This window comes from Tachysurus fulvidraco, chromosome 8 (assembly GCF_022655615.1).
Source record: "Tachysurus fulvidraco isolate hzauxx_2018 chromosome 8, HZAU_PFXX_2.0, whole genome shotgun sequence".
Lineage (NCBI taxonomy): Eukaryota > Metazoa > Chordata > Actinopteri > Siluriformes > Bagridae > Tachysurus > Tachysurus fulvidraco.
The window spans coordinates 20,454,338-20,476,891 of record NC_062525.1 but is presented as its reverse complement, the minus strand read 5'-3'; the positions used below and the strand labels follow the sequence as shown (position 1 = coordinate 20,476,891).

The 22,554-nt window shown below is 37.9% G+C and overlaps 1 protein-coding gene across 1 annotated transcript in view; it reads left to right on the top strand.

The window, feature by feature from the left end:
* The first annotated feature begins 18,765 nt into the window (after window positions 1-18,765).
* The window catches only part of LOC113662142 (cadherin-10-like), a 24,060-nt gene continuing 20,271 nt past the window's right edge, over window positions 18,766-22,554 (top strand). Inside the window, exon 1 of the mRNA XM_027176825.2 lies at window positions 18,766-18,869. The gene's annotated coding sequence lies outside the window, so the exon portion shown is untranslated. The remainder of the gene's footprint in view (window positions 18,870-22,554) is intronic.

The following is a 22,554-nucleotide window of genomic DNA, read 5'->3' as shown; positions in this document are numbered from 1 at the left end:
AATGCTGATATTATTATTATCATTCATTGATCCATTTATTTACTGAATAAAGAAAATAAAGTGTTTCAAATTGAGGTTAAATTGTTAAATTGTATATGTTTTGTTTTGTTTTTTTATCGAAAATCACTTCGGATTTGGATACATTGCACCAAATTTTATATGATAAATTTTATATTTTACCAAAAGACATCTAAATTTCAATAAAACGTTCCAATATTAATTCCTGTAAATGAATCGACTGTAACACAGGGTTTAAACTCTGTGCATTTGAGTGTGGAGTTTAACACTTTTTTTTTTTCTCTTTTTTTCATTTCATATTTCTTTATTTTCTGGCAATTTGAAAATAAACACAACCAGACCAAAACAAGATGCAGGCTTTTTTAGTTGTTTTTGGCTGACCCTTTTTTTCTCTAGTCGTTCCCTCAGTTTAGGGAAACTGCTCTAGTCTAGTGTACTTTATTAAAACGTAAATTCGCTGATTAATTGTGAAATTTGGTGTGACAAAGTGGACACTCAGAGTGTGTCACTAGCGAACAGTGATTAACTTCACTTTAAATTTTACGCATGTGTTAAAAGAAGAAGTTAGAGCAGATGTTTTTCTCCCTCCGTCAGTGCCCCTAGCTCCCTCCCTCATTCGCTCCCTGCCTTTTGACGCTATAATTCCTCCGTCTTTGTGTCCTTTATTCTCCTCAGTGCGGCTGCTTAGCGCCTTGTCGCGATCTGTCACAGCACGCTCCATTACTCTCACAGAAAAAGAAGCAAACCATCCACAGGAATCCAGATCCTGAGGGAAAGCGCTAACTAGCATAACTAATGCTTTAGCTCACTACCAGGGTTAAAGGTCAAGGAGTGTGCAACAACACGATGGCGACAAAGCAGCGCTAGCTAGCGTAAAAATAGATTAGCTACGCGGTGTAATCCGTACGAGACTGTGAGGATACGGATTTTAGTGCAACACCATCATCAATTCTCTGAATCTAAAGCATGAAAATATTATATGCAGATGTGTATGATGAGTGTATGTATTATTTTTTAATTTATTTTAAATATTTTTACTACACGCTGTGTAGGAATGCTATTTTTCAGCATAGGTTAGCTTCGCTAGCCAACTAGTGTGAAGCTAGTATAGTTAGCAAACTCTTCCACTTCTCATAAAATCATTAAATCATGTTTTATTTGTTCTTTTTTTTTAAATTGAACACGTGTTAGATGGTTGGCATCAGGTAAATGTAGATAAAGCAGCTAATTAATATTTCATCATAAGGACCATAACACATACACTTAACTCTTAAAGTAGGCACTTTGTTCACTTCAATTCCCTTTAATGAGCAGCTCAAACACTCAGGAACCCAATAAAATAATGAAATAAGTAGCATTTGATTTTCTTAAACTTCTTAACGAGGTCATAACAACCATCAGGTTATATCTATCATCACAAATGACTATTTATATAAATTATTAAATATGTTAAATCTTAAACTGTTGTAAGCCCAATTTTAATCGTGCAAAATTTTGAAACGTTTTTTTTTTTTAAATAGATATCAGTTTTCAAATTTCTTCTTCTTTATTTTTCACATCTTTTGAAGCATAAATTTCCGGAAATGTTTTTGGATATATTAAATGTGTGCATCTTATCTACATCTTGGAAAAAGATCTGTAAAATTTCTGTAAACTCTACTTAAATTATGCTAAATGCTATGCTTTATTTATTATTAATATTCATAATTTACTATTGGTTTAATTATTTATTTTAGTCTTAAATTTAATGTATGTGATTTTATTTTGAAATGAGATTGCAAAAGGATTCCTATTATTTTTTAAGTAGACATATGTTGTGTATAAACTTTGTGCTCACTCTGTATATTACATTCTTAGTGATACGTTCATTTTGTTAATCAGATTAAAAGAATGTGATTGAAATCACTTCTTAACTTATGTATTGATGAATACTTACATAACAGGAACCCATGATCTCATTGATCTGAACTCTTCCTCTAATGTATGGTTGTTCCTAGATGTATTCCTCCTCTTCTCTTTAACACCCCCCCCCCTTCTTCTTGATGGTACTGAGCCAAACGAGGCTTCTCATTGTCTGATGAAGTGGAATTGAGCTTCCAAAGGGTGAAACAGTTGCAGTTAACAAGCTCTTCATGACGGAAAGCAAACAAAAATTCAAACTCCTGAACTTCTCTGAGACTTAGTGGTGCTACATCGAGAGACGTACTTCTGAGCATACCATAAATGCCTCTTATGAAGCTGTCATTATGATGAATAACACTGTATGATGCTGTGAACTGTAATTTCTAAAACATTCATTTATTTTGCTTTGCTTCATTTTTCACTCTTAGCTTCATAATGTGATGCTATGAATCTAAATCTTTGATGCGACAAGCATGGCAGAGCTTGATTAGTCATGTTATTAAAATTAAATATAGCTTTCTGTATGCTTTTTGGTTCTTTATATGTCGTGTTGCATTGTGCTTCGTAGCCACTTTTGAGGAAGATACTTTGAAATATGTGACTTTATAAGCTATTTAAGATTATAACAGCTAAGCTAAAGTTTTAATAAAAAGGTCACAATAAAACTACAGCATTTTCATTATACTGTGCAGCTATATACATGTCATACAGGATAAGTCACAAAAGCTCGATGGTGAGATGCTGAAAATCTGGAAATTAGGGATATGCTTGTTGTCAGAGGAGTAGGAAGGAACGTTTCTTGTATTCAATCATCCATCTTGGGAAATGAATAGTTAATTAGAGGTGTGTGCACAGGGATTTTTGCAAGTGTCCCAAAATGTCTGAGGGCAAAAGAATAGAGTCTTATTCCTCTTCTTACCCATTCCCTAGTTCTTGGGACAAATTTGACCAAGTTTTTTGGTGCTAGTATGAGAAGTGTTTGAGGATGGGTCCTGCTGTAGCTAGGCATGGTGATGTGATGGTCCTCTAACCTGTATTTTTTTAATGTATAAATGATTGGTTATATGGTGTGATGCAAAGGAAGGAAGAAACAAGGTTTGGCGACGAGTTCCACACAGCCGCAGACAAGACAGCATGCTCTTCTCATGAAGTCCCACACTAGTGCTGAAGAGAATGTGCTACTTTAGCAGCAAGGACAGCGCCCATCAGTGCGCCTGCTGGGTGATGCTTGGATTGTTCCTCATCCACACCACTGAGGCCATCTGCCCTCTAGCCTGGAGTCTGCACTCCCCCTAAGTTAAGTGCTTATTAATCAACTCCAACTTCTTTTCCTTTTTCCTTTTTTCCCCCTTTTTTAAAAATTATTTTTGGCGACACTCTACCTGCCTCTCATATGTGAAAGCCTAGCTAGTGGGTTGCACCTACCATGCTACTGACCCACTGAACACCCCAACCACTAACGTGCAACTCAACAGCAGCTAGGTGAATGCTCTCGTGCACACTGGGAGTAAGGTCACGCCTGCTCGGCCAGAGGCTCAGGCCAGCATGAGGAGCCAGCAGAGATCCTCTAAGTGTCATGCATCCATGGTGAGATCTGACAGGTCCGTGCTGCACAGGTCCGGATCCAAAGCGGAGAAGGAGTGTTGCCTGGTGGGGGCTGTGTCTGGATGGTGTTTGCCACAGCCACTGCCAGGGTCCAAGAGCTCCCTGCCTGCTGCCATTGAGCCAGAACAGACCAGCATGTGCTGAGGGTCTGCATGACTGGCACTTCCTAGTAAAGAGCAGACTACTAGCTCTGTGACCAGCTGGCTGTATCACACACCCTCACCCGTGCTTTCCTAGACCTGGCCCACTCACACCCCCACTCAGGGGGCCTGAAACATGGCTGAGAAGCTGAGGGACTGATTCATTTGGTTAGGCATGGAAGCCAAAATCTGGAACTTCTGCTGAGAGGGCCAATGGATGGCTCCCCAGACAGAAGCCTGACACCATGCTATTAAAAATGAAGTGGAAAAGATGCTTTGGGACAGCGTCATCGAGGAGTCTGCCGGTCCCTGTCCCTAGGACAGACTGCACCTTGAGGTTTTGCAGTGACTTCTGTCAGGTCAGCCGGGTGTCTGAGTTCAACAGTCACCCCCTCCCCCAGATTGACAACCTTGTGAAAAGACTAGGGGGAGCTCGGTTCATCTCCACTGGCAGGTAGATCCCCCCCAACCCCCCCCACACACACACCTCCCTGATTTTTGTCCAAAGACTGCATTTTACACTGCATGTGGTGCAGTGGTGTGCATATGTCCCCTGCCACCTTTCAACAGCTAATGAACATTGCGTTGAGAAAACATCGGACCTATGCAACCGCTTGCCTTGATGACATTCATAGCTCCACCTGGGTGGACCACCTACTCCATCTAGGGAAGACTCTAGCTAGCCTGAACAAGGCAGGATTATCTAGGTCTGACTAAGGCTCATTACCTGGCATACCAGGTCGCAAGACAAGAAGGTGGAGGCAGTGAGGGTGTACTGGTGACGGTCAACTGAGCTGGTGTTCTGACAAGCAAGGCAATAACATTTTTTAGAAGAATGTAACTCTTTTTTTTAACTGCATATATGTGAAAAGGGACAACATGAATTGAAGAGTTTAGGAGGCAGCCTGCAACATACTGGATCACTGTCTTATATGGGCTATTACAGTGCTTTCGTGGTAGTGGTCGAGCATGAAAGCCACAACCTTGGAGAGGTTGAAATGGCTTAAGCCATTAACACTTCAAATGGTTTAAGCAAGCCTGGCAGTTCAAGTTTTCAGTTCAATTCAAGTTTATTTGTATAGCGCTTTTTACAATCGACATTGTCTCAAAGAACATAAACATAGAACAAAAGGTTATTATAAAGAATAATATAAAGATTAATAGAATACAAAATTCAAGATTAATAATAGATATATTTAATCGTGTATGTATTTATCCCCAATGAGCAAGTCTGAGGTGACTCAGGCAGCAGTGACGAGGAAAAACTCCCTTGAATGGAAGGAAGAAACCTTGAGAGGAACCAGACACAAAGGGGAACCCATCCTCATATGGGTGACACTGGAGGGTGTGATTATAAGTATACAGTCTGACAAATGTTGTATTGATTTAAAAGACCACACGGTGTTCACATCCCCTCTATAGTATCGCAGAGTCCAACTGGAGCTGGTAGATCTCTAGATGCCTCAGGATTCTCACAGAGTCAGCCTCATCTCAGTGGAGGTCCTTTCAGTGGCAGAAGTGAGTGAAGTGGGTCGAACTGTGTGTCGTCATCATAACAGAAAAATTTATATAAATAATTTTACCGAGAGTTAACATTTGAAGAGAAAATAGCAATAGGCATGAAGCAGACTTTTGTGGAACACCAAACTTTTCCCTAGTTTGCATAAAGTCATCATGTGCATCTACATACATCTATGACCAGCCGATTAAAACGTAAGCCAGAAGATGGCTGTTCCCTCAATTCCAACCACATTTCTTAGCCTATTAATTAGAATGATGTGATCAATGGTGTGAAAAGCTGCACCAAGATCAAACCACACAAGCTAGGACATACATCGCTAATCCAGCAGTGCATTTACCACCTTAACCAGTGCAGTGACTGTGCTGTGCTAAAGAGTGCTAAAGACTGACACATTTCAAGAAAGTTATTCCTATGTAAGTATGAGATTAACTGTTGCACGACAACCATTTGGCGATTAAAAAGGATTTGACATTGACCTTAATTTGGACAGCCGTTGTCAGGTTGTCAGGTTCAATGGTTTGATGACTGCTATTTTAAAGGATTTAAAGGATTCATTTGTATAGTGCTATTTGTATACTGATATTTACAGGAGTATAGAAACATTATCACAGAATAAATATTACATTTTAAAAGTAAATTACATTATCCCTAATGTGCAAGCCTGCGGTGAAAAAAATGAGGCTATGAGGAAGAATTAAAAAATGTACAATGATAAAGACCTGTGATGAAGATAATATACAAGCACATCTGTCTTCCTCTGCTGTGAACTCATAAAGTAATTGCACACATGCATTTGTGTGTGTGTGTGTGTGTGTGTGTGTGTGTGTGTGTGTGTGTGTGTGTGTGTGTGTGTGTGTGTGTGTGTGTGTGTGTGTGTGTGTGTGTGTGTGTGTGACACACTAGATGGCAGCATATACCTAAAATATCCAAGTGCACGTTTATCTCACTGTGTGTTTTAACTGCAGCTACACACAGACTCACAGACAAAAAGATGGAGATCTACAGTACCTTTACAATTTCATAATGAGTATTTTTGGTATATCATACATTTCCATTTTGCCATGTAACAATGTAAGCAATTTGTATACAATTTGTGTCACATCCTGTTTAAATACAATGTTACAGAGAAATTGACCATTAAGAAATAGGAAAAAATCTAGTAAAGAAAAATAATAGTAAAGAATGACATGACTTTCTGCCCATTTACATTTAATATTTAGTAAGTACATTTAATAGTTACATTTAATGATACTGGATTGTTATAGCATTCATAAAGAGCTCATCTTTCTCTCTTTTTTTCTTTCTTGATCAATAAGGCAAAATAAAGCTTGTCATGTTAACAAGAAACCACAAAGTACAATTACACACAATCAGGTGTATGAATCTGTCATATTAGTGTGAATACACTAATAAAAAAAATGTGTGTGTGTGTGTGTGTGTGTGTGTGTGTGTGTGTGTGTGTGTGTGTGTGTGTGTGTGTGTGTGTGTGTGTGTGTGTATGTGTGTGTGTTGGGGGGGTTTCCTGGTTTATTGATAAAATGTCACCACAATGATTGAATGTGTGAAAGGGACATTTGGCTCCTACTCCAACTATTTCTCCAGTTTTTATTTGCTATATATTTAGTTCCTATTTAAATTTGAAACAATTCCATCTAATGTATAGACCCACTTCTTGAAATTTTATGTGCAAGTTATGCAGGATAATGAAAACAAGATGCAAGTGTATAGAAAAGGTCAAAAGCAGAACATTAGATGAGAAACAAAGGTCAGTGAACACAGGAAACCAATGTATGACATTATAGAGTCAAATTCCCAATAAGCCACTGTGAAGAAACTAAGAAATTAATGAGCTAACGGGTGAACGCAAGCAGGTAACACTCCAGTGAAGAGACAACGGCTGAGACAGGAGATACGATTCTAAAACACTTCACACAGAATGGCGATACATGACAGATGCTATGCAGCTTTATGGTTTTAAAACTCAATAAGCAAATAAATCATGTAAAAATAATACATCACATATCAAATGATCATTTATACCGATGATAATTTAATCATCGGTAGACATCACAGCACAAGAGACAGCACGGCTTCATTAAGTTTATTCGTTTTATGGTGGTTTTATGAATCTCCAGTGTTGCATCCAATAAGCACACTGAACCCCACATCCCTTAAAATATGAGCTTCTGAATGTCTGGGTTCGTTAATTGGGTTTGCTTACTACATTTCATATCATATATTCACATCCAGAAAAGACCACTTTACATCAGACGTATCACAGCCAGGGCACCTTTCGGCTTTCTTGCACCGGATTAGTGAATATATTATGCAAAAGTCTGGTCCTATGCTCACACACATGCTTCGGATCCAATAATATTTGTTAATCCTTTGAGATATTTAATTCTGTGCTCTGTGATGAATCAAATACACTTCAAAATATGTTTAAATTGTTTTAAATTCCTCACTGAGCTTGAGAACAGATGAAGGCTAATTAAATTAGAATAATTAGATAATGATATTACTAAATATTACAGAAATCCATTTTCTATACGTAGCACTACGATATAAATAAAGGTTGGACAGAAACTGGCTGTGGTGAGCTGAGCTGGAGAGAGATCGATGTCAAATGGTCATTTTTAGACAGATTGATTGACACTGAGAGCCCCAGCATCATCTCATAGCTTTATTGTTCTTATCATTCCCACTTCACCATCTTCTCTTTCACATTTTAGTCTATCACGTGAGCGTGTAATGGCACTGAAGCAGCTCTAATATGACTTTCCTCACCCAATTTCCATCTGCTTTAGAGCATCGTCTCTGCCAATGGCTTATTTCGACCATATTTTCTGTAAATGATGACGATTTTCTTGTCCAATCTGGAGTGTGTAATACACACTGCGTGCTCGCGTCGGCTCAGGTTCGGCTGTTAGGCTGAGGAGGTGTAAGAAGAGACGCAGCAGAGATCAGTTGGGAGAGGTTAATTTAATCAAATCCGCCGTGTTGTATTAAATTAGTCCGGATCGCAGAAGTTTATTTGTCCATTAATGGAAACAGAAAACGGAATAAAATATAACTTCGGAAACTTCTACACTTTTCTGTTCTGAGTGCAGTCTGAAGTAGGTTTTTTTTTTCTTCTCACATGTACTCTGTAGATAGTTTCACTCAGAGCCATACTGTGGAGTTTAGAAACTTTCTACACTATTTCAGATCAAAACTTTTTTATAATTCAGTTCAATTAAATTTTATTTTTATAGTGCTGATAGCAATGGACACTGTCACCAAGCAGTTTTACAGAAATTATATAAATCATCTGATATGAAATAAAAACCTAGACACGAAGAAACCCAAGACCACGCTTCATTCGCACAGCCTCAGAAATGAAGATATTCTTCCAATTGTGGTTTGTGTTTATTCGTGTGACTTGACAACAGTTTTTGGAAGGTTAAAAAAATTGTAATATTCGAATGTGAATGTTCTGTCTGGAAATCCAATGGATGATTCTGGGTTTGGTGGTTGTCAGGAGATCCATACTTGCCTGACTGCATTGTGCCATATGTACATTTTGGTTGAGGGGGGATTATGGTGTAGGGTTGTTTTTCAGTGGTTGGGTTTGAATAAGTCTTGGTTAGAATACCAAGACATTTTGGACAACTTCATGCTCCTAACTTTGTGGGAACATGGACGAACGAGTTTGGTGTGGAGGAACTTCACTGGCCTGCACAGAGTCCCGACCCCAACCCGATAGAACACCTTTGGGATAGATTAGAGTGGAAACTGCAAGCCAGGCCTTCTTGTCCAACATCATTGCCTGATTTCACAAATGCGCTTTTTGAGGAATGGTCAAAAATTCCCATAAACACAATACTAAACCATGTGGAAAGCCTTCCCAGAAGAGCTGAAGCCGTTAAAGCTGCAAAGTGTGGGCCAAGTCCATATTAAACCCTACAGATTAAGAATGGGATGTCATTATAATCCTTGCTTCCTTGTATTTTTTCTATACAGAACTAAAGCTATGAAGAAAGTTTAGCATATTTATTTATTTATTTATTTATTTATTTATTTATTTATTTATTTATTTTAAAATTTTTAGCTAGCTGGATTTCTTTGGAAATAATTATTAAATGTAGGTAGCTAGAATTCTTTGAAAATCTACTCCAGTATTAGATAGCTAGATTTCTTAATGTACTGTGAATATGTATTACATACTAGCTTACTATTTTAGCTAACTAGCAGTTAGCTGCTTGTGATTAGGTAGGTAATGTTTTATATTGACATAATAAGTTATTAATAGCAGTATTTAACAGTAGACCACTAATGGATGTGACACTAATGGATGTGAGTTGGTTTGTTGTATGTCATCAAATGCTAGTAGTACAACAGTAGTAACCATACATTTCAGTTCTGTCGAAAGATGTATACAGGTGCTTATTAATTGTATTCCTTGCTTCCCGAAGCCTGAGCAAGTGTCTTTAGGTTACATGGTTCAAGTCTCAGAGTTTCAGGTTTTTCTTGGCCCTCTGGGAGCTCGGCCCTGAGGCTGTAAGCTTCTGTCTCTTGAGGTGTTCATTTCTACAGGTTTAACATGGCATCTCTGCAACTTCAGTCATTAAATATGAATAGTGTATGACAAGATGTCTTTATGGGTGCTGATGCAACCCCACCACACTCAGATGGAGCCATTGTGCTCATTTCACCATGTTGGATCATGATCATGGCCTACAGTGGTGCACTGTGGTGTTGTCTCCAGCCATCGGTGTTTATTTATTTATTTTATTAAAATGAGATGATGAAGTTCTTTTGCAAATCCATGTAAGAGAATGGAAATGAAAAGAAATTCAAAAACACTCGCATTGGCAGTTTAGATGTAACCGCAGTATGTCACCTGAAACTAAACTAAACACACATCCAAAAAAAAACCTATGTCATTCAAGATGAATATTAAATAAATAAATAAATGAATGAATGAATGAATGAATAGTCCAACGAAAGCTCTGTTTTTTTTCTACACTGAGGTCAGAAATATTGCTTCGGTAATGAGAACTGAAATGTTTTATGGATAAAATTAAGAATAAACATCAAGTTTCTCTGCAAGCGTAGCACATGTGCGCTTAGTCAGCTTATCTTTTGAACCGTGGCCATGTTCGCTTTACAGAAGAGAAAATCTAATTAACAAGGGCTTAAATAAATTTGACAAATCATGTTAGTGAATTAAAAGCATGATAAAAGAGTTTACATCCCATGCACATGTTAAGATTTCATTAGCCTGGTTTAACATCCTGTCAGAATCGTTAAACTTGAGATTAATGAGAGGATCACAACAAAGGACTGTTTATGCATTAATACAGTGGCAATATATTAAATTATATATATATATATATATATATATATATATATATATATATATAAAATGTTTATTATATATATTTATTATATATATATATATATATAATATATTATATATATATAATATAATATATTAAACTCCCACCTTGTCACAACTAAACATGCATTCTAGCCAAACATTTACATCTACAGTGCATACAGAAGTATTCACCCCTCCCCAATGTTTTGTTCTATCAGTGTTTTATTCTAAAAGCCCAGAATTTTAGTTACCTGCCTGATTTGCTTCACATAGCCACGAACAAAGATTTCAAGACAGTAAGAATTGGCATCCTGCACTAAAAATGACCTTCTTGGTGAACCAAATCTCCATTTAATTTCTTTTCATTTTTAGTTGCTCAGGATGCTTGCATTATGAAATTTCACATATTATGAAGCTTATAGGCAAACACTATCAGTTACAAAACAGCATCATCTCTTTGTCCTCTTACTCAGAGTATATATATATATATATATATATATATATATATATATATATATATATATATATATATGTGTGTGTGTGTGTATGTATGTATGTATGTATGTATATTATCTGCTTAGCAAACCCTAGAATTGGTTTTCTCTGCTTAGATATACTTGCGATCAATACACAGCTTGCAATATTTATTTTTGTTCCTGTCTAAAGGTTTTGTGCTGTAAATCTGTAAAAAAGCTGCAAGATATGGAAAAGTGTGCCGATTCACATCCCGCTGCATGCTTCTGTTTGGTTTGTTCTGTATACTGTATAATGCATATTATTGGAAAGAGTTTGGTGTCTGTCTTTATTTAGTTATACATCATGGATTCATTTTATTCCCCTGTTCTATTTTACTGACTTCAGGTGGCAATTGACATCCACACATCTTTGACTGTATTACTTTAATATTATTGCTGTAATCACTAGAATTATTATTTTAAACTCCCTGTACACTTTCATTATATATATATATATATATATATATATATATATATATATATATATATATATATATATATATATATATATATATATATATATAGTCCTTCTGACACCTGGTGGTGGAGGAGCTGAGCTTTAAGCAGGAGGAACTCTGAGAACCTGAATCACCTAAAGATGAAGATGGTGAGGCAGAACTGCATCAGACCTTAGAAAGAGCAGCCTAAAAGAATCCACTTCTAAGTAAAGATACAAAGAACAAAATCTCATGGTGAATACTTTGGAGATAATCTAGTGGTCCGAACATCCATGAAACCTGCTGGTGGTAGTATGCTGGGAAGAGCTGGCAAGCTTATCATGGAAGAGCGTGACATGGGACATGAGGAAAGTCTTCTCAAGGAACCAAGACAATGCTGGAGGAGCTTTGAAGCAAGTCAAAGAGTGGTCCAACCAGAACCTGAACCTGAAGAGTTTTTTATTTTAGCTTTACCAGGAGAAACCACTCCTGAGTATAAAATAGTATAAAATAATAAACATAAGCTGACGTCTCACTTGGAGGACAAGATGTCTAGCTACCACTCCAGCATTGTCCTCATATCTTGCTTTCTGGTTTGATCAGTGCTGGTTTGATCAAGCATGATGAACCACCTAGCTCCTGCTACTGACAAACATTCCCACAGCATGATACTACAACCACAATGTTGCAGGGAGATATTGTGGTACAGTGAGATCTTCTTTCCAACCTAACAGGATCTGGAAGGTTCTTCAGAAAGGAATGAGCGGAGATCCCAAGGCTTGTAGCTTTCTAAACTCAAAAATGTGTATTAGAATGAACGCTTAAATGATTTGAGACCAAAAACAAATGCCCCCCCACTGGTATGCTAAGTTCACAATATCAGCAGGAGTGTTTTTCTATGTACGTGATGGACTTCGATAATCTGCCAGGGAAGCTAGAACAAAACATTACACAAAAAAACAAATCGGCACACAATGAAAACTGCAGATTCTTTCACTTTATTTTTATTGTATACACATTTCACCCATTTTGGATGCACCTATTTTGATTGTATCATCCGTTTTCAGAGTAAACACCAATCCGATAACACGTTCTGAAATATCAATCATGTACAGAATGTCAAACGCACACACACACACACACACACACACACACACACACACACACACACACACACACACACACACACACACACACACACGCACACACACACACACACACACACACACGCACACACACACACACACACACACACACACACACACACACACACACACACACACACACACACACACACACACACACAGGGGGTGGTGGTGATGGTGGTTAGGATCGATGCCTGAATCCCCGTTCCACTAAAAACTTAGCCCTTTCTCACTATTGCGACCACAATGTCAAATAAAGAAAGGAGTTAATGATTTTGTAATAGATTTACTGTTAGCCTGAAAAGCCGTCATGAGAAATACCAAGAAAAAAAAATCATTCTGCAAAATACTTTGTTACCTTATTTGCGCCTCCTTGAAATAAGGCAGAATCAATAACTGACAAATACAATGATGTTCAAAGTCACAGCTCAATATCAGTCCTGAAAATATACCTCAAGATAAAGCATTAATGCCAAACCCAGCAATTTCTACCATTTTACAGTAAGAGTTTTCTCTTAACTACACAAAGTGCAACAACAAACAGTGGCTTAAACTACAGTTACTGTTTTCTGGTCAGCTTGAGTCCATCGGAATATTCTGGAAAAACTGAAATGTACAGTACATATAACTTATAATCCTACTCTATGGTGTTTATAATGATTTATAATCCCACTCTCCAGTGTTTATAATGATTTATAATCTTACTCTCCAGTGTTTATAATGATTTATAATCCCACTCGCTGGTGTTTATAATGATTTATAATCCCACCCTCCAGTGTTTATAATGATTAATAATCCCACTCTCCTGTGTTTATAATCATTTTGAATCCCACTCTCCGGTGTTTATAATGATTTATAATCCCACTCTCCAGTGTTTATAATGATTTATAATCCCACTCTCCAGTGTTTATAATAATCTATAATCCCACTCTCTGGTGTTTATAATGATTTATAATCCCACTCTCCAGTGTTTATAATGATTTATAAAATGTTCATTATGATTTATAATTCCACTCTTGTAGTTCATAATGATTTATAATCCCACTCTCCTGTGTTTATAATCATTTTGAATCCCACTCTCCGGTGTTTATAATGATTTATAATCCCACTCTTCAGTGTTTATAACAATTTATAATCCCATTCTCTGGTGTTTATAATGATTTATAAAATGTTCATACTGTAATGATTTATAATTCCACTCCTTGGTTTTTCTGCTGATTTATAATCCCACTTTTGTTGTTTATAATGATTAATAATCCCACTCTCCCGTGTTTATAATCATTTAGAATCCCACTCTCCGGTGTTTATAATGATTTATAATCACGCTCTCTGGTTCTTTTCAAATTTTCTTCCTCGTATCATCTCAGGAAGCTTCTCTTTGAAACCATTGCCTCAGGCTTGCTCATTAGGGATAAATAGGAATTTAATTTAAAGGTGTCATTTTTAATCTATATTTTTATATTTCTGTAAACATACTTTGAGACAATGTCTATTATTAAAATCTATACAAATAAAACTGAATTCATTGAATCTAAATTGGTAGATGCTCACATTCTGCAGCAAAATTATTGCACCAGCCTTTTGGGTCACACACATCCCTATGATCAGCATCACTCACAGTGAGAGAACATAAACAAAGCATGCTGTCTTCACTGAAGTAGACACTCAGTCATTAGGGAATCTGTTTCTGTGGAGGACAACGGATGGGTTTTTTTTGTGCTACACAAAATAACAGACAGTAGTAACAAATTCCAAATGAAATCTCATTGTCATTTCACATACAAGAATAAACACAATTACTGAATGAATGTCAGTTATAGTAAGACAGAATACGTGTGTATGAACGAGAGCGAGGGAAGTAGAACAGTGAGGTCAAGAAGGTGCAGGATTTTAAGTATTTGGGGTCAACCATCCAGTGTGATGGGGAGTGTGGAAAGGAGGTGAAGAGGAGGAGTGTCGTGTGACTGAAGAGTGTCGGCAAGCATCGAAGGAAAAGTGTAGAAGACAGTAGTGAGAGCAGCGATGTATGGGTTAGAGACTGTAGTAGTGAGGAAAAGATGTGAGGCAGAGATGGAGGTAGTAGAGATGAGGATGTTGAGGTTCTCTTTAGGAGTGACGAGGATGGACAGGATTAGGAACGAGCGCATCAGAGGGACATCTCAGGTTAGCTGTTTTGGGATGAGATGTACAGAGGAGGGAGATGGTTATATTGGTAGAAGGATGTTGGAGATGGAGCTGCCAGGTAAGAGGTCAAGAGAAAGGACAAAGAGGAGATACTGTATATGTATGTGTTAAATAAGGACATGAAGTTCCTTTAGTGCGAAAGTAGAGGATGCCGAATATAGAGTTAGGTGGAAACAGATGATTCACTGTTGTGACCCCTGAAGGGAAAAGCTGAAAGTAGAAGAAGAAGAGTGTAAAAAAAAAAGAAAAAAAAAAGAAAAAGGGATGTTTTGTCGATATCTTCTCAGTTCTGTGCAGGTACAAACTTTGTCCACGCAACACAACATGAACAATTTTTTCTAAACTTTAAAACTTGCTTGAATAAACAGCTTTTCATAAGAAAGATGATATCTGGGAAGATTCATTAATTCTTTAAAGAGGTACAGTAAATGTTAGCAAACCTGGGTAGCTAATATCAGGGATGTTTTGTACATGTAGCAGAAAATAAACATGTGAATAAATATGTAAAAAATGCAAACGTCACAAAACAGTAATCCAGAGAAGGTCATCTGAGGTGTGAAGAGCAGAGCGGAAAGATCGTATCATTTTCTTCTTTAGTTTTGTTGGTTTAACATAACTATTTAAGTTAGGTGCAAAATTTAGTTTAATTTAATTCAACTCAATAGAAATATGCATGCTTATGAAATTTATGATATGGATGAGATTTATGCAGTTAAAATAAAACTACTATATAAAGTATCATTACAACCATGGGACAACTACAAGTGACATGAGTGACTAGTCACAGGCTGAACATAGGGTTAGTATTTAACTGTTATATATACGGTACAGTACATTTTTTCCAGGTTGCTAAATAATTCCAGATAGATACCTTTTCTTCTTTTTTTTTTTTTTTTTTTTTTTTTTTTTTGTTGTTGTTCAAATTATCTTTTTGCAGCCGCAGCAGCCTGGGCTGCATTTTAAACCCACATTCACAGATCACATTATTTCGTTCTGTGATTGAGTTATTGATCTGTCTCTCATTTCCGCTTGTCTGTACCACTTTTCCTTCCTCTGTGCATGTTACATAATGACGTATTCACCAGAGAGGTGGAGAAAAGAAGCCATTACTCACCCAGCGTGGAGATAAAGACGATAGGGGGAAAGTCGGATTTGTCATTTCATCTTAAATTATTAGACAGAAAAGTTCTGGAAGTAAACTTTTCTTATTTTTTTTTTTTTCAGCAGTTTGGTTCAGATAAAGAGTGAAGGAAGCAGTTCCTTTTTTAAACAGGGTGAGTGTGAGAAACTTCTGACACTTTGGTCAGAAGGTGTTGATGCGTTGTCTAGAACAGCAGCTCTGACAGCGGTGCAGCTGTAAATTGCTCTAATACAAAAATCCAGTGTAATGCAGTATCATCATCTCAGCAGTAACTTACTCATGTAGATGGACTAATCAGTGTACTTTCTTATTTCATGGACTAATCAGTGTACTTTCTTATTTCATGGACTAATCAGTGTACTTTCTTATTTCATGGACTAATCAGTGTACTTTCTTATTTCATGGACTAATCAGTGTACTTTTTTGTTGGAAGTCGTGGCCTAATGGTTAGAGAGTCTGACTCCTAACCCTAAGGTTGTGGGTTCGAGTCTCGGGCCGGCCACGACTGAGGTGCACTTGAGCAAGGCACCGAACCCCCCAACTGCTCCCTGGGTGCCGCAGCATAAATGTCTGCCCACTGCTGTGTGTGTGTTCACTGCTGTATGTGTGTGTGTGTGTTTACTGCTGTGTGTGTGCACTTTGGATGGGTTAAATGCAGAGAACGAATTCTGAGTATGGGTCACCGTGCTTAGCCGTATGTCACGTCACTTATTTTTAAGGCTTGTTCCAAACACCTTTCTCTTTTCACTTAATTAATTGCAGTAACACAAGAATAAAGTGACGTTGTTGACTTTGTATCCATCGCCAAACTGCAGTTTCATTTATTCACACAGTATCTTACAGTATACTGTGAGGCTTTTCAACTGACACACACACACACACACACACACACACACACACACACACACACACACACACACACACACACACACACACACACACACACACACACTTAGCTCATTAGCACCAGTACACATTAGGAAGTTTATCCAGAAGGCATTTAGGAGTTGGATTTCAATCCAACAAAAGAGCAAGATGTCAGCTGCACACACGGTTCTGTAGTGTTCAGCGTTTCTTTGATTAAACACGCTCTGTTCCACTCATTAGTGTATGATAAAGCACTTTCAGGGCCCTTTGTTTAGTGCAAAAGCACTTGATGATCTCAATTTGGAACACAGCCCACAGCTGAGATGTGTTAGGCTGATCAGAGATTTAAGACAATTCAAATAAAGAGCTGCAATGCCCTCACACTAAAGGCAGGTCTCCAGATCATATTAGCCCTGGTATCGAGGATGTGGTTTGGGACACAACCACAGTGAATGTGGTCCATATTGTAAATATGGTTTGTGGTTTGGGACACATTCAGAGAGGAGGGATTGACTCTTTATATGACCTGTATAGTGAACATAGTGAACAGTGTGTGTGGTTTGGGACACACCCTCGGTGGACTGATGAAGAGAATTATAGGGATTATGTGGACTATATAGTGAATATGGTTGTAGTTTGGGACACATCCAGACTAGACTGATGACTGTTTACCTGACCTATATAGTGAATGGGATGTGTGGTTTGGGACACAGCCACAGTGGACTGATGAGGTTTATGTGGCCTATATAGTGAATAGTGCATGTGATTTGGGACAAACCCACATTGGACTGATGATGGAGATTATGTGGCCTACATAGTGACTAAGGTGTGTGGTTTAGGACACATATGCATGGTTCTTGGCCTTTATGAAAGGAACAAGACCTATTAATCTACCCTTAATCCCCCCGAAGTGTGACCAACTCTGCTTTTCAACTCCCCACCACACACACACACACACACACACACACACACACACACACACACACACACACACACACACACACACACACACACACACACACACACACCATGTTTATTCCCCCCTTATTCCCCACCCCAGCTCTGTGTTGGATGCCCTGCTTTATGAGCATGTCCACAATGTCAAACAGAAATTGATGTCTTTTCCCTAGTGATCACTTCAGTAAAAAGACTGAAAGGAGTGTTTGCACCTTCAGCCTCCTGGTACCCTTGTGGTTAAATTCTGGATTTCTGCCCTGGGCCGAATTACCCAATTTCGTGAATCAGTAGATTGATCTTGCAGTGGTCCATGAAGGGGAATCTGCAGAGTATTCCTTGCACGCTTTGTGAAGATCATTAAAATCTCAGACAGCCTGTTCACCTGCCCCAGAGTAAAGCCACAATACCTCCAAAGTCTCCTCCTCCTCCTGGTTTATTACGCTGGCTGGTTTCAGACAAAGGTCTAAACAGGGTCCAGTACCTTCATATCAGATCATATGAGTCTAACAGAGCTGAAAATGATGATCAGTGAATGCCAAAAGCAATAACCAACACTGATCACACACACACACACACACACACACACACACACACACACACACACACACACACACACACACACACACACACACACACACACACACACACACACACACACACTCCTCTGTCCTCTGAAGCCTAACTTCCTTGGATATGTTAGTAATGACCTTCACTCTTCAGTATGTGATGGAGAACTGATTAACAAAGTCTCAGTCAGATGTTTAGAGGTTTAGACTGTGTGTCTAATGCAATGTGAGCAACAGTCTTTTATATCTTTTTATCTCTCGATCTTAAACACATCAATTCTCTCCTCTCCTCCTCTACCATCTCTCTCTCCTCCCACTTTTTGCCAGCCAATCATAAGCAGCCTCTCTCCCTCTCTCTCTCTATTGGTGTGAAGTGTGTGTGTTGGTGTAGGAGTGTGTGTGGTGCTGCAGTTCGGAGCACATCACCCCCTGGTTCACACACATACACACACACACAAACACACTCACTCACTCAATCACACAGCCCGTCTCTGTCCTCCTCTGCATGGTGCGTAAGTAACTGCCGTGTTCCTGCACTTCACACTGATGCTGATGCTGAGTGTGTGTGTGTGTTTGTGTGTGTGTGTGTTTTGTCAGTGCCCTTTAAGTTAAGTTGGATTTCTGAAACAAGGTGTGTGTTTGAGATTATTAGGCATTATTTATGTGTTTGTGTGTGTAGGTGAGATCAGTGTTTCCAGCTGCTTTGTTCACCTGTCCTTAACAGTGAGGTGTGTGTGTGTGTGTGTGTGTGTGTGTGTGTGTGTGTGTGTGTGTGTGTGTGTGTGTGTGTGTGTGTGTGTGTGTGTGTGTGTGTGTGTGTGTGTTCTGTACTACACACTAACACACCTGCTTCAGTCTTGTGGATGAAATTGTGTGTAAACTTTTTGTTGTGTATTAGAGTGTGTTGTCTGTTAAGTGTGATAATGTATGTGTCACAGTGTGTTAGAGTGTGTTGGTTTTAGAGTCATACTTCAGGGTTAATGATCATCATTTAAAGGGAATTTGAAATGTACAATATTGTTAGTGTGTACGCTTCTCCTTACCGTAGCCTTCCCTTGCAGAGGGGGGATGAAGTGAACACATATCGAGAGATCAGTAAGCAGCATAAAATCAGCTAGAACCTCAGGGTCCTTTGGTTGAACTCCTTCTTTATAATATAATATAATATAATATAATATAATATAATATAATATAATATAATATAATATAATATAATATAATATATCATTCTGTTCATCATGAAAGTGTAATAAAATTAAAGAATACCAAATTGATTAAAAAGCATTTTAGATTTTTACCTTTATAACAAGACATTTTGGAATATTTTCAATAGAGAAAGGTTACACAAATGGACAACATTTTTTTTATCTATCTATCTATCTATCTATCTATCTATCTATCTATCTATCTATCTATCTATCTATCTATCTATCTATCTATCTATCTATCTATCTATCTATCTATCTATCTATCTATCTACATGAACTACATCTAGAATCGATTGTGTCCTTGTTCTTTCGTTTACTTTTTATTTTACTTAAACATGTTCTTCAGTACTTCGTGTCCATTTCTTCGGCTGATGTAACGATCCATGACGGCGATCCCATCGGTTACCGCTCATCAGGTCTCTCCTCAAAATGACCTGAGGACGAATCTTACTGTTTCACACACTGATTCAGTGGAAAAAAAGCCAGCCTGCGACCTGCGAGTCTTTTCATTACATCTCGAAGTAGCTTGTCGACAAAAACTTGGCAACAAATACATAGAAAAAAAATAGAGTTAGAAAATCGAGTTCTAAGTTAAAAAACAATTTTATAGCTACATATATTAGCATTGTTAATATATGACTGATGATGTATTGATTATTTTTTCTGAAGGATGAGTACATGTGTTCTGGTAACTGATCATTTATGAGTAGCTGAAGTTTATTTTCACAAAACACAACAGTGTGTTGTGTTTTTTTTGTATTGATATGGATCTGTTTAATATTTAATTATTAATGGAATAATCCTAGTTCCAGAGCTACCATAATTTCCTGCTCCCACTCTCAGCCACGCCCACTCCAAACCACGCCCACTCTCGGCCACACCCACTTTCAGCCCTTTATAATGATTACTGAAATGTTTTTGCTAAGCGAGAGTGCTTATAAAACCGACCTGATGTAAAGCTGATAAAAATCATGGCACAGTTTACTGTCTTATTCAGCACAGAGTCACGATATCATCAAAGAGCAAACTACAGATCACAGCATGGACTAAATATCAATAGCTTTCTGTAGCGTTTACAGAACCGGGCCTCAGGGGCATAGTAGAAGGTTATTAACCTCTGTTTATGCTTTATACTTAAATTATCTTTATAAAATGGCAATGTGTGCTACAGCAACAGCTCATATTTAATCCTCAGTCACTCTGACTCCAATTAGACCATTGCTTATTGATTATAAGATTAGTGATTTCTAAATCCTGTTACGTGGCATTAATGCTGCAATAATGCTTAATGCATATTAATAATTAAGAAGTTTGTACACAATACATGCAGTTAACTACAATTACCTTAACTTTAAGTGTTTATTTACAACAAGAGGATTCGTCCAGCAACGTTAGCAGTCAAAAAAAAAATCTATTTTACAAACCACTGCCTTCCCTCGTAACCACTGGTGTTTATAGCAAAGTTGAGTCTGTGTGGTACTTGGAACACTAGTAAAAAAACTTCTGAACATGTTATAATCGATCGTGCATGTTTTCAGAAGTTACCGCCTTCTGTTTATTAAATTGCGAAAGTGGAAAAAGTGAAAGACGGCTCTTTTTCCTTCCTTTTGCTGTCAATTTTGATTGCGTTCTTGAGATGCTGCCCCTAGTGGACATACTCATGTTATACATGTGAAGGTGGATACTGACATCTTGACGTGCTCGCAGATACGCAATTGGATGAGCTTTTGTTTGGAGTGTGGATTAAATTAGAGGTCTTGGTTTTGGTGTAAATGGAATGAAATGAGACAAAAATTTATCAACAGTTAAAAACAACAGTGTGGAATAGTGTTTAAAAGGAAGGAAATGTCAGGAGCTGTGCACAATTTGCAACAGTCAGGAAGCCCAGAGCAGCTGATGACAAGAACATTATTAAAGCTGTGAGAGAAAGAAAGTGTTAGTGTTCACTATGCGCAGAAGAAATACAGAAGTTACATGAAGAGAAGTTCTGGAGCAAGGATTTGACAGCTGAGAAATGTTTATTAATGTGATATACAGTATATGGGATATAAAGTGTCTGGGAGAGAGGAAGAGAAAGATCGAGTGAGAAGGAATGCAAAAGACGCCAACCACAACACTTCATCTGTGAAGCACGGTGGTGGTAGCATCATGACGGAGGCGTGCATGGCTGCTTCTGGAACTGGATCAGTGAAGGCAGCCACAGGATGATTTGTGAAGTGTATGTAAATATCTTGTCTTTGGATGCCCAAGCAAATGCGTCCCAACTTATTGGACTTCGTTTATCAAACTAGATATGGATTTATTCAGAAAGTGCTCACAAGAGTTATATCCAGTTAGTTTTGACGGGGAAAAACGTAGATTTTGCGTAAATGTATACATTTCAAACGTACAAGTACAGGTGAGCTGTTACTATGGAAACGATAACAAGTGCACTAATAGAAACCTGTGAGCTGAATTACAGTCAGAGCTCATCATTAGCTTCTTTAATGAACTTGAATTTCCTCCTTAATCCTGACTCCTTTTGACAGCTTGGCATTAAAGGGTTGAGAATTTTCACTCCATTTTGCTGCTACAGCAGAGTGCTATTTTGATCCATGTCTTCTCACATACATATGTGTGTTACAGTGAAGGCGTTCCTCAGGGCTCAGTACCTGGTACGCACAGATTCACAGAAACGTTAGGTTTAATGAGATTTTTTTGGATAGCAGTATGTTGGAGATCGAGTTGCCTGGTGTCAGGAGCAGCGTTTGATATCTGTGTATCTTATTTGACTTATTTGTAAATGTGCTCAGGATGAATGAAGTCTGATTTACATCCTCTTCATTGCTCACGTTCCAAACAGCAATACGTTCAAAATCTGACGTGACCGGCAAGGAATAGGGAAATGTTGGGTTTAACTCTTTACTGAAGCTATGCACGCACACTTAGGCTGATTTGCATTTTAATATGTACATACACACACACAGGTGCACACACAGATGCACA